Source organism: Lipophrys pholis (assembly GCF_963383615.2).
Source record: "Lipophrys pholis genome assembly, chromosome: 18".
Lineage (NCBI taxonomy): Eukaryota > Metazoa > Chordata > Actinopteri > Blenniiformes > Blenniidae > Lipophrys > Lipophrys pholis.
This window is the reverse complement of record NC_137646.1, coordinates 18,252,635-18,269,087: the sequence shown is the minus strand read 5'-3', so window position 1 is coordinate 18,269,087 and position 16,453 is coordinate 18,252,635. Positions and strand designations below refer to the sequence as shown.

The 16,453-nt window shown below is 42.7% G+C and overlaps 1 protein-coding gene across 3 annotated transcripts in view; it reads right to left on the bottom strand.

Moving 5' to 3' along the window:
* The window catches only part of LOC308123995 (receptor-type tyrosine-protein phosphatase delta), a 128,047-nt gene extending 113,323 nt beyond the window's left edge, over positions 1–14,724 (bottom strand). For all 3 annotated transcript variants that reach the window (XM_080486750.1, XM_080486751.1, XM_080486752.1), the window contains exon 1: positions 14,589–14,724. The gene's annotated coding sequence lies outside the window, so the exon portion shown is untranslated. The remainder of the gene's footprint in view (positions 1–14,588) is intronic.
* Between the last annotated feature and the right edge of the window lie 1,729 nt (positions 14,725–16,453).

The window sequence follows — 16,453 nt, the reverse complement described above, 5'->3', positions numbered from 1 at the left end:
TGCTGACATGCCAGAGCATTACTACGAGTCACTGGCTTGGCAGTTTCTTTTTCTTTTTTTTCTTTTTTCTCAAAGGAAGTGCCATCTGTGAGTGACAGCGGGGCCTCAGCCATTTATTTTGAATGCAGTAAACAAAGCTGCCATTTTTTTGCATTTTAAAGGCCTGGATGCTTGCATATTACCACCGGCAAGGCTGTTTGTTGTCATGAGAGATATTAAACGTGGTGTGATGTATATCCTCCCTCGATCTCAATTTATCTAGTCCAATCCATGCTCTCTTACAAGCATCAGTCAAACGGCAGCCACAAAATAAATCCTCATTTTCACATTCGAAAGCAGCCTGGACAAAAATCCAATACACAGGAGAGTGCTTGGTCTTGCTTTAAGCATAACAGCTGACGAGTGGAGAAGGGGAGTAGGGGGGCATCGGGAAATAAATCAATAATAGGCCATTTACTATTATATTCCATGGCCATCGATGATCTGTCAAACCATTTATTTCAGCATCTGGACTGCACACCAAAATCATTCTCCAAAGAACTTTCTCTACATCCAAAACAAATAATGAATAACTAGCAAATCAATACAATGTGCTTTATAGAGCTCACATGCCTGATGTGAGTCTGGCACCTGGCCCAATTGTTTTTCATTTGCTAGATATCCTTTTCTCTCTTTGATTGTTCTGCTTTGTGTGGGACTGAATGACCACAAAAAGGCAGTGAAACTTGAATGATGTGTTTGTACAGTGTTTGATGTGAACCATAGTGGAAAGACTATGTAATATTTTGAGAATATAAAAGCTCGATCGCATGTTGCCAGCTCTATTGAGTTGCATGTTTTATGAAGAGAAACAAAAAAAAAGACCCCAAAACAAAACAACAACAAAAAACTCCCCAGATTTAATGAACTCATTTGACTGCTGAAAATATAAAGACTTGACAGTGTAAAGCAAAAACATCCGGCAGCCTTGATCAGTGCCTCTTGAAAGGCCCTGGGTCTCTCAATGGAGTCAGAGTTGGCAGTGCCACATCGATCCGAGTCACATCCCACTGTGATACTGAATAGGACTGAATGAAATCATGGCAGACAGGCAGAGAGCTCGCCAGGGTAGAGGTCAACAGCTTTGACCCCCACCGGGAGGCCAGGACCCCCTCTTCCTGAAAAAATACCACAGAAGAAGAAAAAGAAAAAATCTTCTGAATCAGCAGGATTCTCTCAGAGAGGTTCCACAAAGAAGTTTTGACTGGCAGGAAAACGAGTGTTTTGTGCAGCATGTGACAGGGACGCATAATCGCCTCTTTGAGGAGGTTTTCTCTCAAAGAGAATTGGTTTCAAGCCAAATCAGTTAGTAAGTGCTGCAGAGCGTATACAAAATGCAATGTTATGAAAGATGTGAGAGAAAAATAAGGCTTATTTTATTGAAGAGAGCCCTTGCGTTCTCGTTACTATGGGGAAAAAAATACTGTCATCGATTTCTTGCTTTGCTCTCACCTAGGAGAAACTGGTCAATTTCTGTATGAATAAGTATGAACAAACGACTACCCAATGCTCTGTGATCCACTCAACTGCACTGTCTAAGGGTCCCTCTTGGGTCACGGCCTCGGTGTCACATGCCAGTGGACGAGAAAGAAATATTGATTACCAATAAACTCATTAAGAACAAAGAGAAGGACTTTCCACACTGACACAACAATTTGTTTCTGTCAAAACAAGAGCTTAGCAGTCAGATTGTGTTCACTGATTCAGTTGACTCTCTTGCCCTTTTGAACTCATTGTTTTGCAAATGAGCTGTGGCTCGGTGCCACATCAGTGGTTCAAATGCCAGCTGTCCCTAACTACTTTTAAACCTGTTCAACGATGAAGTAAATGTAAATAATCTAATGGAACCTTCATCCCTTGTTGCAGGACTGAAAACCTGGCATTGGTTTCTTGCTTTGGGACACTGGCCATTATTTCACAGAATGAGCAATTGATAACAGTGTCATATATCTGCTCCTCTTGTGTTGTGCATCTGTTATCCCTGATGTTAGCTGGCAGCCGACCAGAAAATCTGCTTCCACCCTATTCACATTTTATGTTTAATATATTGTGAAACTTTCAAGGTTGGGAAATCTGGCACATTAGCTTCATTAATCTTTTTGGGCTTAATTTATTTATCCTTGTCTGAGTTCTTATTTTATTTTTTTGTCAGCCACAGTAAGCATCTTTACAAGCAAGTTCAGCCATTGTCTGCCTTTCTCCAACAAGTCCCCCAGTGGAGGATTCCAGTATGTTGTATTTGGGATGCAGGGAATTAAACTTCTCCAGCATATCTATGATAAACTGCCACGCCGCTGCCCCTTTGCACCCTGCGTGATGCCTCTGCTCTTCAGGCTCTGGAAAGGATGTGCCTGAAGATCGAGATACCCACTGAGGACGTAGACGACCACTGTTATCACAGCTCTGCTATTAATAAGATCGCCCGCTAGCTTGTGTCCCAAGGTTTGCTGGTCTGTGTTATCATGCTCCAGGACAATCTAAAATGAAGCAGCGCTGGAAATACGGTGCCGTGGTGACAGGGGGTAAAAATGGGGAGAAATGTGACGGGCCATGGTGTCAGCGTGGTTAATCGAAAATAATGGCCGGCAATTTATAGTTGCCATTCTGACCAGCACTGGATGTACTGATGCAGGAGATCGAATTTTAATGTGTACATTCCATCACTTCATACAGGCTGCTGATGTTTAGGGCTCTGGCCAAACAGCACATGAATCTCTGGGTGAAGGTTATCATAGTGCAATAATAATAAAGCGCAGAACTATCTAAAAACAGTCCCTCACTCTGCTTTGCCTGTGTTGAAGCTTGTGTGAACGCGTGCCAACGCATGTTATAGAACATTGTACAACATCGCTGTGATTTGACAGTCATCCGATTTCCACCTGCGGCCACTGTAATAAATAAACGAGAAAAGGGAGAGGGAGGATGGGGGATGCAAATGAAGGCCACCTGCTGTGTTGTTGAGACCAGGGGGAATAGTGGGGCCATCAGTATTATTCCTCATTTGACAAGAGTCCATTGAATCTCTTCTCCTCACTGGTTCCTCTGACTGTGCTATCCTGGTATAAAATCCTTGAAATGGATCCAGGGGGAAAGAAACAACCCAGATGCTGCTCAGTCCCAAGGCACTTGTGCTTTGGAACACAGCATTTTGTTGTCTTATAAGCTTGTCGTCTTGAAATAAATAACCACAGGATTTGTCAGTGGTTTATCAAGAGGAACCAAACACAATTCCTTAGTCCCCTATTAGTAATCGACTCACTTTCTAATATATTTATAGATTTGGATTATGGCAACAGATCTCAGTTCAAGCAAGTTTCAAATGTAAAGTAGAAAAACTGTGATCAGCTAAGTGTGCAAAGACAAATGCCTTTAACAAACTGACATGGCCTGAACCAGAGGTTGCACTAAAGTGACAAAAATGGACCAAAATTCCACAACCTGTCGTTTTTATTTTTATTGTTAATAGACAGTTTAAATAAGTGAAGCGATTCCACAACTGAACCTTCAAAATAGATGAATGGCGTCACATTTCTACATGTAATATATTAAGTTTCAATTCAGCTGTATCATTTTGACAGGGATTGCCACAACAAAAAATCATGGACACTTTCAGTTTTTATGTCAGATATCATTGTCTCTTAAAGAGCTCAATGAAATTTTATGTAAAATTGCCCTCCAATACAACATTTATTCAACATTATTGCAATACAAATCTAAATCAAATCATAAGGTAAAAACTGACAACATTTCTTTAATTAATTTGTGATACATGTTACTATATTTGCTCTGTGTGGCAGTAATTGATTTAACCAGAAAGTAATCCTTGATTTGAGTGTGCGCGTGTATGTTTGGGGTAAACTCAAGTAAGTTTTTGTTGGTTAAAAAGTACTTAACAAACCATACTTAACTAAATCTATACTTTCCTAATTTCTTGCATATTCCAACGATGTGTCCCCTGATATACAATGAATATGTAGGAACTGACTGGTCACAGCTGGCTTCTAATACACATGCCTCGTGCCATCCAAGAAAAGATACAAACAAATGCGATCACTGGTAAAAAATGGTTGCTGGATCTGTTCTGCAACTCTGCCGTTCACTCACTACCAGCAGCACTTTACCAAGACATTATAGAGCCTTTTGCTTTCTCTGAAAACACGTACCTGGAAGGGCCTTAAGCAGAAGCAGTGGGGAAGCGACAAATGGCAATTGGATGGATGGGAACTTTTATGACGGTCTGTGGGAACCGGTGTCACAGGCGGTGACAAGAGTCTGTGATCAGAAGTGGTGAGCACAGCACAGTTTGACTAAACCAGGGAAGTGGCACGCTCTGAATGCTATTCAAAAGAGCCTCTAAACAGCAGGTCTGCATTGAAATACAGAAATTACACATCAGCTGTGAGTCATGCTCCTCAGCATTCGTGTTTTTTTAATTCTTTTTATTAAACTCGCTCATTAGGCTGAGACTGTATTTTCACTTCCTTCAGCTCGAGGCACAAACACCAAATAACCGCCTATAGGGCATGAGAGGTAGAAATCAGCTGCATACAATTTTTTTCCTTTTACTCACTCATTTTCTGCATTTCACTCCTGACGTCAGTGCTCTTAATAAAGACAGCGTAGCACACCGCCGCTGAGTTCTGCACAGCCAGTCTAAAGATTTTATTTCACCGCTTCCACAGCTTGCCTTATTTCACTATGGCTTAATGAGAGTCGTTTGGAATAATAGGCTTCCATTGAACAGAGGCATCTGCATCCACACAGCTCTAAATGAGTGAGCTAATTTCCAAAGATAATCACCTCTCCTGCTGTGTTTTTATGCAGAGATGCTGTAGATTTTTAGCCTCTGATTTAATGAAGTCAAAAATTACCTCCCAATCCTGGGCTAAGGTCTACAGGCACTGAATGCATCACTGGAATTTGTCTTTCAACTGGGGAAGAAAGTGTTATTTTCACAAACACGCCAGTTAAGTCAAGCATTTATGTCGCAATACAGGGGAAAAAAACAACAGAAATGTAAAAACCTGAGATAGGATATGACATTTTCTATTAAGGAAATATTAATAGATATTTTAATTAGCACTTAATTGCATAACATTTGGCTAGTTTTCATAGTGCTGATTAAAGATGATATTTAGTCCTGTGAGAATCACTTGAAACGGTACATCAAGACAAGGAGTCTTCTTTATTTCTTGCAGGTAAGTTATACACCCCCAGTGAAATTAAATAGCAGGTCAAACGTTTAGGGTATCTTTTTTATGATATACTATATGAGAATGTCCTTCAATTTTGCAGTGGCAGAAAGTATTGGTGTAAAGCCATCAGATCCATTAGCTCAGCACATAATCATCAAAACTTTCCTCCTGCAAAGAAATCCTTGGCTTTACCGACTGCTTGAAATACGCCCCAATCTTTGCTACAGAGAAGTTTAGACTAGCCCAACTGAAGCACTTCATGCTGCTGTAGAGACATAAAAAGAACTACAAACGCTTTTTACATGTTTCCAAGAGCAAACAAGTGAGATTTCTTCGGATGCCTGGGTAATGAAGTCCGCAGGGACATTCAGAGACACAATTAAAGGATGAAGTGAGCTCTCTTTTCCACTGTCTCCACTTTCTTCCTCTGCGCTCTCTCGTTTGGTCCCAGTATGTGCGTGTGAGCGTTGTCAGTGATGACACAGAAGCCGCGGCATCACGCAGTCACTGCAGATGGCAGATACGAAGAAAAAAAAGTGCGGGGGGGGGCAGGAAGGGAGGATTCGCTTACAAATGGCGTAGGCCATTTTGACAGAGCGAAACTCTGGCTTGTCAGAACAAATGGGAAAGGTCACACGCTGTGACAATGTAGTAATGTCCCATTCACTGAACTACACTCTCCTTTATTTAACTCCCCACTTTCACGTCAACAAACTTGTCTTAAAAAAAAAAAAAAATGCCATGCTCTTTTGTACCCTGTAAAGGTTGCACGAGAGGCAGACACAAGCTGGGGAGGCTTAGTTGTTTATCACAGTCACTGTGTATTCATGCAGTGGGACTGGAGAGAAGCTGTCAGTAGTTTGGCAACATTTACTGTACTTTTCCCCTCATGGTCCTGCTGGAGTGGCCATAGCAGGAAAAAAAAAAAAAAAAAGCGTACAATACGAAAGACACATCAGCAGAGGTTAATTCCCTGGTGCAATGTTTCGTAGTCTGGCAATCCTAGTGGAGGAGCAAGAGACAACAATATGGCAAGCAGGTAGTGCCGGACATCCTCACAGCTTTTGCTCTTCACAATAGACTGTCGGGATGTGTTCCAGATAACAGCAGAGAGGGAGGAAAGGGAAGTTAAGGGTAGAAGACCCACATGAAAAGAGATGTCTTTGGAATGAATATAAGTCATCCATAGCAAAAGGCTTGCAGAGTTAAATTACCATCCAGCTGCACTTTTTTTTTTTTTTTTTTACTATGTATTAGCTGTCTTTCTGAATAAAAACGTTTAAAATAAAACCTGCTGTAAATGACACCTTTCTTCATTGTCTAGACTCGAGGCGAGCTATCAAATATGGATGGCACTTAAAGTTAGTAAGCCATTTCACAGTAAGGCTAAATCTCAGTTTCAACCATAGTCACGGGCTGAGGTTTCAGGGTGGATTCTTCCCCGCATATCTTTTTACTTCCTTATCCCTTTCTCAACCGCTCTACCTTCTAATGTCTGCCTGTGTTAGCTCCAGTTTCTCTGTCATCTCTTTCCATTTCAACCTCTGTGAAAACATAATTCTCCATGCCCAAGAAATATCATCCCATCTGACTCCAGGCCTCGTAGCATTGACTATCTCAGGATGTGTGCAGGCAAATTGGACGCTTTGCATAACATCACTTCAACAGCATGCTTGGTTAGACGATTCAGTAATTAAAAAAAAAAAAATAATTAAAAAAAGGAATGGGGGGGTGGGCAACGACAATAGTCAAGCACTCACTTCGAATTTACAAACCCTCACTTTCTCACTCTTAATAATGCATGCCAACAAGACCCGATGGCGTCCAGGTGTCCAGTTACAGCGGTGCTGAAACTCTTCTGGAATGTTTCTTTAGGGGAGATCGACGGGAGAACACATGCAAGGACAAGGCAGGAGCAGGTAGAGGATTAAGTGTGGCAGCTTGGGTTACGATGCCCTACACCTGACATGGACTTCCCCTGAGCAGCATGAGAAATTCAGTGGAAAAATTTTTGTATTAGAGGTCACAGAGACTCAGCTTTGTTGTACCCTGTAGGTTTTTCAGATTTCATGGATGGATGGTGGTATTCTCCGAAGTTTGTCTGTAAAATCTGTTATTATTGTGTTGTGTATCACTGGAAATACTTTATGAACGCTCCAAGGTACTAAATTGCAGGACTGTTTATGACCACTCTGGTCAGTGCAGCACAAGCGATCTCTTACACACTTGAAACCAAACTGAGCCGGTCTATGTCACGAGTTCCAGTGCATGCAGTGGCAAATCTAAAACATTAATTTCTATGTTACATATAGGGTCATGAATAACTTAGTGACTTCACGGAGTCTGGTATGTGTGGTTTATTTATGTTATCTATGACTGAGCTATTTCTGGTATCTTGAGCCTTTCTGCATGAACTTCATTTAAGAGTAACCTAAGTCAGCTAAACACCTCTGGCTAAAACTGCCTTTCTATGTTTAACTGTTGCCATCTCATCTCCCGGTAGATTTGCCTATGTACTGAGCCAAATATAGTTAATTGCGCCAATGGTTCATGGGGCTGTAAAAGTTGGTGGATACCAATTCCTTATTTGCTGGTTTTGTGCCTTGTCCCAGGCTGCTGCCCTTCTTCAATTTCAGTATAAATTCAAAGCACTGGTGAAATATACATAATTAAGATAACCCTTTACTTGTTCCTGGAACTGGATGCATTTTCTTAACTATGAACACATTAGTGGGGTCATGTGTACCATATTTATTCTTGCCCGACTAAATATAAACAAGGCCTGTCTGTGCAATGTTATCCATAACAGTGTGATGCAACCCCCCGAAACCCCTCTGAAATTGTTCCTAAAATATACATGAAAAGGGGACGGAAAGATATACCCGTTATTCTGTGTCGGCTGTTTGAAGACCCACGCACAACCTTCATCTGTCATCACTAAAATATCACAATGAGGAAATAAAGAAAGGACAGGAGGGAGACAAAAAAATCAAATAAAAAATAGTCTCATGCGAATAGAGTTGTCAGCATTGCTGGGACCACTGAGCAACATCTGTGTGAGCAACACCCCCATTCCTGTATGATGAAAAAAATGACAAAACACCAAGTTTTCTCTTAAGTCCTGGCAGGTCTGGAATAGACAGGACCAGGAAAGGCTGCTGCTCGCATTAATGTCTAATACTCGCTCATTTCTTTCCCACACAGAGCTCTGTATTCCCCCCGGGCAACCATTTGCTTTGCAAAATGCATGCATGAAATTCTTGAGACCAGCCTCCCCATGAGAGTCTAAATAATAGATTACCAACACAGCATCCAGCCTGCGCTATAACTTCAGCCCCAACTGTCTGGCCTCATTAGTGAGGGAAGTGTAAAAGATAGCCAGCTGCTAGCCCAGGTGACGGCACTCAGCTCTGGCCTTTGGCAGTAGTGGCCCACCCTAAAGAGAATATACGGCGTCTCGCTCGTGCAATTCATCTTGTAATCCGCCTTAAAGCTGCTAAGCTTCCGTTGACGGCAAATGAATGGTGACCAATGTGAAGAAAGATGGAGACAGAGGGAGAGGAGGGTGAAAAGTTCCTGCGAGAAGCCCAGAGATTGAAGAAAAGGACTCAAGTGTGGTAGATTCATCTGTAAGGAATGAAAGGTGGCTGGTTTGGGCTGTCTGGGCAGAACCAGAGGTGACCTAAGCCATTTTCATCCACTGATTGTCCCCCCATTCCCCCCTCCCACTGCCCCTCCCTCCATCTTTTTTCACCCTCTCTTCTGCAGCTCTGTCTCTCTCGCCCTCTCTCTCCATGTCTGCTTCCAAATGGCAGTCATTATACCGGACATGAAAAGTCATTTTAGTTCCGCCTGGCTTCTTCAAAGCAGCTAGCTATAATTGCAGATTGAGTAGAGGGAGAATGCCGGGGTAACAGAGAATTTAAACATTGACTCCTAACCTTGCAGTGATGCAGAAATTTAAATTTGAATTTAAAAAACAGGACGGTGACACTAGGAATATAACATAACTAATATTTACACCACATGGACGCCACCCTGCTCACGTATCCATATTCCTTTTGTATTCTATTTCTCACTTTGAGATATGCATATGCGTTAAAAGATCCCGGTGTGGACACGTGGGTGCCAGACATGGGAGTGGACTGGTGAGGAACTGGCTCATATTACAACATGTGTCACTTCAGGAACTGTGGCACAAATTGGGGAAACACTTCCAAATTATGAAAAATCTATCCCCTATTAAATGCATTCCTCATTCGTGAAATTGCTATGTGACAATGTCACTGCACTTTTTAATGGAATTCTCCCGTCGTTGCCAGTTCCAGGAGGCCTCTGCAAAATGCAAATGGACAACAAATACTAATACCCTGTGTTATTAAGCTTCATTTAAGATCAGTCATTTTCCTTTATGCAAATAATGTCTCATCAATGTGCAACAGTAAACATTGTATGTTTGGCTTATTCCCGTGCTTATATTTATGTCTCTCCTTGTGTGTGTGTGTGTGGGTTTGTGTGTGTTACAAATCTTGCTCCCAAACAGTTTACAGTCCCTGAGGGTCATATATACGTAGCTCTTTGCCAGTTTACGAGGTAGCCACCAGTCTGAGCTGAGCACCCCTCCCTTGCACTTATCTCTGGCACCCTTATATTTGGCACAGCAGGTAGCGTAATTGTTCTTGGAAAGAGCCTATCAACTTAAGCTTCCATTTCTGACTTCTTGTCGCAAAGACTTTTATCATAACACCCCATTTTTGCCCGGCTCCAGGTTCTCCGACCGCAGAGTGCCTCTGAACAAAAGTGCTTTGGCCAAATCATTTCCTTCTGATGGGGAACAGGAGGGCGTTGAGCAAGTAAGGATGTGATAGAGAATATAGACTGGAAAATATGTTGTCTATACCGGATCATCCTTGCCGTCCACGTCAGCACCCCCAATCCATGAAATGCAAACCACCGCCAGCTCTCTTGCGAGTAAAAACAAATTCTAAAACTGTCATACTTTAATTGAAATTCCATCACTTGTGTGGCTGCTATTGTGGAATAATTTGATAAAGCTGTGTGACATGAATGCACAGAGCAGCCCGCCACTTCCATTTCTTCCCCTAGCTTTTATTTCCTCATTCTGCTGGTTATTCAAATGAACCTCAGTGGATTTCGCTCTCAGCCTTTCCCCAAAAAAATTAAGATAAGAGGGACTGAGACAATGGGAAGGGCATAAAAATAAATTATGTTTTGGGTTGCAACATAATCACAATGAAGCCCTTAAAAATCTCAACAATGAACCGTTTTATATCCCATCACCTTCGTTTCCACAATGTGTGAGGCCAGAATCACAGTTCACTTCCATTTTTCTTCTAATTACCCTGGACTCTCAAAGAGTGACAGGCTGTTAGCTGCTCGATGGGGGATGATCCAAAATGGAGGTCAAGGGCAGAATTAGAATCCTCTGCTAGTGCCACTGACCCCCGATCCAAATCCATACCAGCATACTCCCTCCCCCTTCTGTGTCTTCACAACTGGCTACAGGCGTTTGGCATCAATCATATCTTCTGAAACCCAATCTGCAAGCAATGGACAGCTGCGTGAGGAAAGCAGTCCGCCCCATTTTTGCCACGTTGGTGCTCCCCCTGTACTCACAGCCCGCAGGCATCGCCTCAAGGCAAAGCTTTCCCAGTTAAACCATGCTAAAAGTGACACGGTGCTTCCACGCTAGAATAGATCCAACCAAAATTCACAAAGGGAGATGCATGTCGCGAGGGTCAAGATGAGAAGGCGCACAGAACGGCAAAACATTTTCCCATCATGCTTCCTACGAACAAAGAGAAACAAGCGCACAAGACAAGACGGAAACCGGAGGAACATAAATGGAGAATAGGCTTGCCTATAGCTCTGTGTTCCCTCCTCTGCCAAATTATATTTACGCCTTAGCTTTCTGCCCTGACAGGGTGATGGACAGTAGAGGTGATTTTTGCCTGGGCGTGAAAATAGGCTTCTTATTATTCCAACCCAGTGGCAACTTGAATATCAATAAAAACTGCTAGCGTTCCCCTATGTGTAAAACCAATGCCCCGTAGCGGTGGTTTTTATCAAGCAACCCACCCTTGACGCTAGTTATGCAGTACTAGAGGTTACGGGAGGAAATGCTTGCCAAGTAAATAAGTGAGTGAAGCGATTGAATAGAGGGGAAAAATACCGCGGGACCAGGGCCAAAGTGAACCAAGGGTAAAGTCATGATCACTTCATTATGCTGCGGTGCGGCTCAGTGTTGTGCGAAATCAAACCGCTCTCTCATTTGTCACAATGCATCAAGCTGGCGTCTGTGATGTGGTTTTGTAGTCGGCCGGCCCCCGACGCACAAGCACACACAGGAGTTGATTAAGATTAGAAACCTTAACTGCATGATACATAAAATGCACACAACCATGCACTCGCATAACACAACCCTTTTGCCTCCCTCCTTAACAGTGTGATATCCACCAGTCAAACTTCTCTCTCGCATCTGACAACCACCCACCCAGCCAGCTAGCCAGCCTGCCTGCCTGCCAGTCAGTGGGTTGCTGTTAAGGGCCATTGTTGGCACAAAATAAAGTGGAATACACCCACTGGATTACAGAGGGCAGGCAGTGAGGGGGGTGATTGCTAACAGACCTATTGGCACTCCATCTCCTCCAGTTCCAACACCACGGCGCCTGATAATTGTGGCCTCTGTGTTTACGTATCCATTTTTGTAATGTAAGTGTTGATTTCTCATTCCACACTCGTAATAGAGGCCCTGGCCTTGAAATTCCTGAAGTTATGCTCTCTCTCTCACACACACACGCACATGTGTACGCGCACACTCAGTGATAGAAAACAAACTTTTTTCTCGCTTTTTTTTTTTCTTTCTTTCTCCCTCTCAACTCTTTAAAATAAACTGGTGAGTCAGAGCTACTTGGCTGTACTGAGACAATGGGACTGCGAGGTGCAGGCACACTTGTTTGTAAGAGGTTTTGGCTTTGATCCAGAGAAGGACATGGATGAAGAATCACTCAAAACCGCCTTAAAAAAAAAAGAGCCTTTTCACATTTAAATTCATTGCCGTGTGAGGATTGATCCTAACATCACACCAGTTTGTGTATTAGCAACGACACCACTATAATGCCTTGGAAAAATCCACAGGGGAAGTTAAAAAAAAAAAAAAGACATCGAAGAGACATTGTTGACTTCTAGCCAACATTAAATGGTGAAGATGCCCCGCTGTCCCTTCCAGACACTGTCAAAAATGGAGGATATGATTTCAGAATGTGCTTGAGGCACACAAAGTTGGAGAAAAAGATCAGCAAGAACGCAAAGATGGCCCAGGTCCCTCATAGGCACTTTCCCAACTCCTTCTATCATTTTTCAATTTAATAGCTTACATGCCATGAACTGTTTGCGCGCGCGCGCGCACACACACACACACACACACACACACACACACACACACACACACACACACACACACACACACACACACACACACACACACACACACACACACACACACACACACACACACACACACACACACACACACACACACACACACACATCCATGGATGAATGCCACACAAAAGCGTTCCACCTTTTAGATTCTATAATACACATGTACTTTATCATGGTTTGCTGTTAGATGTTTTTGATGGTTAAAAAGCAGGATGAACAGTGAGAGTTGGACTGAAGATGGCCGCATCCTTGCCGCTTTTCGATGACCGAGGCGCTTTGTTCCTTTTCAGCGACTTTGGACAGCAGCACTTAGACCGAGCAGCAGCCACCTTTAGTGCATGTCCATTTTTTTTTTTTTTTTTTTTTTTCCTCCGCCTCCTCTTTTGAGTGCAGCTGTCACAACAGCAAAATTGGAAATCGAACGTGTGTTGACAGCGTGAATTGCGCCGTGTCAAATTTGGGCGAGTGCTAACTGTTGGAGCTAAGAACTGTAAAACATGGAGGACAGTGGGGGTGGTCAGGGTGGGCGCTTGCTGGGTATAAACTCGGAAATGCTTGAACAAACACACCTGCACGCCTGTGTGCATGTTTCAACCCATGCATGTTGAAACACACCTTTACACCCCCCCCACCCCTCGAATCACTGTCGTTTCATCTGTCTGACAGACAAATGTGGTCACAGGTAATCAGCTCCAAAGCATTTGTTCTTCTGCAATAGAAAGCCACTTGTCATGCAATGCCTGCAATTTCTGACTATTAATAATCTCATGGATGTAAATAAGGAATACAGTTATCTTTAAACTGAAACTCTAAAGTTTTCTTTTTTTTAAGAGTGAGGCTATTTAAGTTTACCTTGTAAACAAAACAAGGAGGTATCATAGTTCTAACAACCCTATCTGTACAGTCAGTGCACCCCTCTACTGCATTCTCGTCCCTGGTTGCAGAGAATGAGTCCCCTAGTGGCCCAACAGGCGCACTGAGCACAGGTGGTGCGCACTTCTACTGGGAATAAAGGTTCACTTTCACCTGATTGACATGAGCGACTCTCCGCCTGTCTCACTTATGATGCAGGGGAGAAAAAAAACATATATATATGTCAGCTCTTTAAAAAGCTTGCTCAACTTTTAACCCCCCCCCCCCCCCCCCCGCGTCTAACCGAAAATTAAAAAGGAAAATAAGGTGATCTATAATAAGACAAGTGAGATGAGGGATCTCTAGGGAGGTGCAGGAATGCACTTTGAAAAGATTCCACTGGAAAGGCTTCCATAACTCTGAAAGGATGCTCTAGATGAACTGTATTTACATGACAGCGCCACAGCTTCAAAGTAAGCTCAAAATAAACGTGTATAAGCTGGCCGCGTTTGCTCCTTTCGATGGCACGACGCAGAACAAATATTTAGCAGCTTCTTTTTCAATTCAATACAGACGCTATTATTACGATGTGTCGCGGTAATTGCACTGATTTCTGCCTTCTAGCGCACAGCACGATAATCATATACCACCTGCACATAGACACAAATACACTCCATGGGCATTAACATATTCATGACAATATTTAATAGTTATTAGGACGTCTTTGATGCCGATCTTTGCGCTGTAACGTGGCTCTGAAAGCGCTACCGTGTTGGTTGTTGCGCGCATTTCCAGTGATAAACTCTGCGTAAAAGACATGATCGACACAAATCAAACAACTGGATCACGTACAAGCAGCCTGTGTGCACTGAGGCACTGATCAGTGTCCACATGATGGGCAAAGGGCGCAGCAAAATAAATAAATAAAAATGTTTGGGGCAACTTCATCGGGTTCTACTACGCACACCTGAAATCACTGCGGCAGCCACTTCCCACTGTTACAACCTCCAAACTCCCAGGATCGTCACACAGGCTTACCTTATCACCATTTTACGACCACTTTGTATCTCAGTCTCTCCGGTTTTTTGTTTTTTTTTTCTGCGTAAAGACAACTCGTGAGTGTTTTTCTTTTTCTTTTTTAAATCCAGTGACGGCAGCTGAGTCCCGGGAAAATAAAATTAAAGCGCAGGAAAGAAATCCCGTCCTCAGTTCTTCTTCTCCTCCTCCTGTTCCCGTGTTTTCGCTCTTATTTCTTCTCCTCCTGCCGTCCGTCACTCACGCGCTCGCGACGGTCGTGGAGATGGTGCGAAAAAAAAAACACGCACGTGGTGCGCGTATGATATATTCTCTCTGGTTAGAGTCTTGTCTGTGTTGTGCTCGTTAGATCTTCATTGAATTGAACGTGGCGAGACTGTGGTTGTGTTTGGGAGAGTGCGGTGTGGCTGGGACACACGGCCACCTCTCTCTCTCTCTCTTTCTCTCTCTCTCCCTCCCTCCCTCTCTTAACCCTCTTCTCTCACTTTCCCGGTATGTCTGCTTGTCTCATTCTCTCTTTGCGCGACCAGTGCGCACGAACTTCTATGCGTGTGCTTGCGTGGGCGCTTGCGCGCTTGCGTGTGCGTGTGTGAGGGAAGGAGGAGTGGGGAGCCGGTGACGTCACTGAGCGAGGTCCCACTCTGCCAGCTCTCCTGGATCAACCCCCCACCCCCCCCACCCCTCTCCATCCACCCACCCCAAGTCCACTACAGGAATGTGCACTTGGACATGACTTCTTAAGTCTGACCCAATACTTATTTTCAGATGTTAAACTGTGAGAAGATGAATGGCCTTGTCACTGTTAGTCCATGCTGCTTAGATAAATTGTCATTTCTGTGATTTGGGAGTATACCATGGCCATCGCGTTAAATCTTGACCTTTTTCGTGAGGGAACCAGGCTCGAATCCCGGTGTCCACTACATTAACTATTTATATGATCTTTGTTGGAATTCCACACAGCTCTGGAGATAATCCAGTGATATTATCCATAATTTAAAGTCAAAATTAAAATGTGCTGCATCATTAATATACTACAAGCTTCACAATTCCCCACTTTAAAATGTGAACCATTCTTTGGTTCACATTGAACATGTTAAATGCTCAATCAGGTGATGAGAGGTGAAGGAAAGAAAACTTTGTATAGCACACAAGCAACTATCTTAACAATTTCAGCATATATTATACAGTTGTCATCAGTGTGTGATTATTAGTTTGGAACAAATAGGTGAAAAATGTTGTTACCAAATACACAGAAACTGCATAAACCATGTTGTTGTAATGGCAAATGGCTGCTGATTTAAAGTTCTGATTTTGAAATTAAAATGCAAAATATGCCATAAGCCTTTACATTCCGACAGCCCATAATACCTCTTAAGTAGAATAGTAAGATACTCAGGTGGCAGTTATAAAAATGTGGCATACAAAAGGCACATACAAGCATCAAACAATAACTCACTGAATTAAGTTCCCAGACTTGCTTAGTATTATTGTAATGTGATTTTTATCTTAAAGTTGTTCTTGAGCGAGACGGTTTTTACCTATAACTGTTGAACAAGTATGTGCAGGCATATGTGCATACATACATGCATAAGCAATGCCTTCTTAATTATTCCACAACTAATTAAAGTGTTTTTTCTTTTTTATCTCCAAACTGAAAAAAAAAAAAAAAGAAAAAGTGGTTGAAAAACAACCGTGTGTCACATTTACACAGGTTTTCTGTGTGTTATGTCTGAATCTCAACGCTTGTCAGTTTTCATCATTTCCATAAAGTTCTGTTACGGAAATGTTTCCAGTGCTGAGGACGCATCAAAGAAATAGGTTGCAAACCAAAAAGTCTGGATTCCCACTATGATACTGAAGTAAAATTA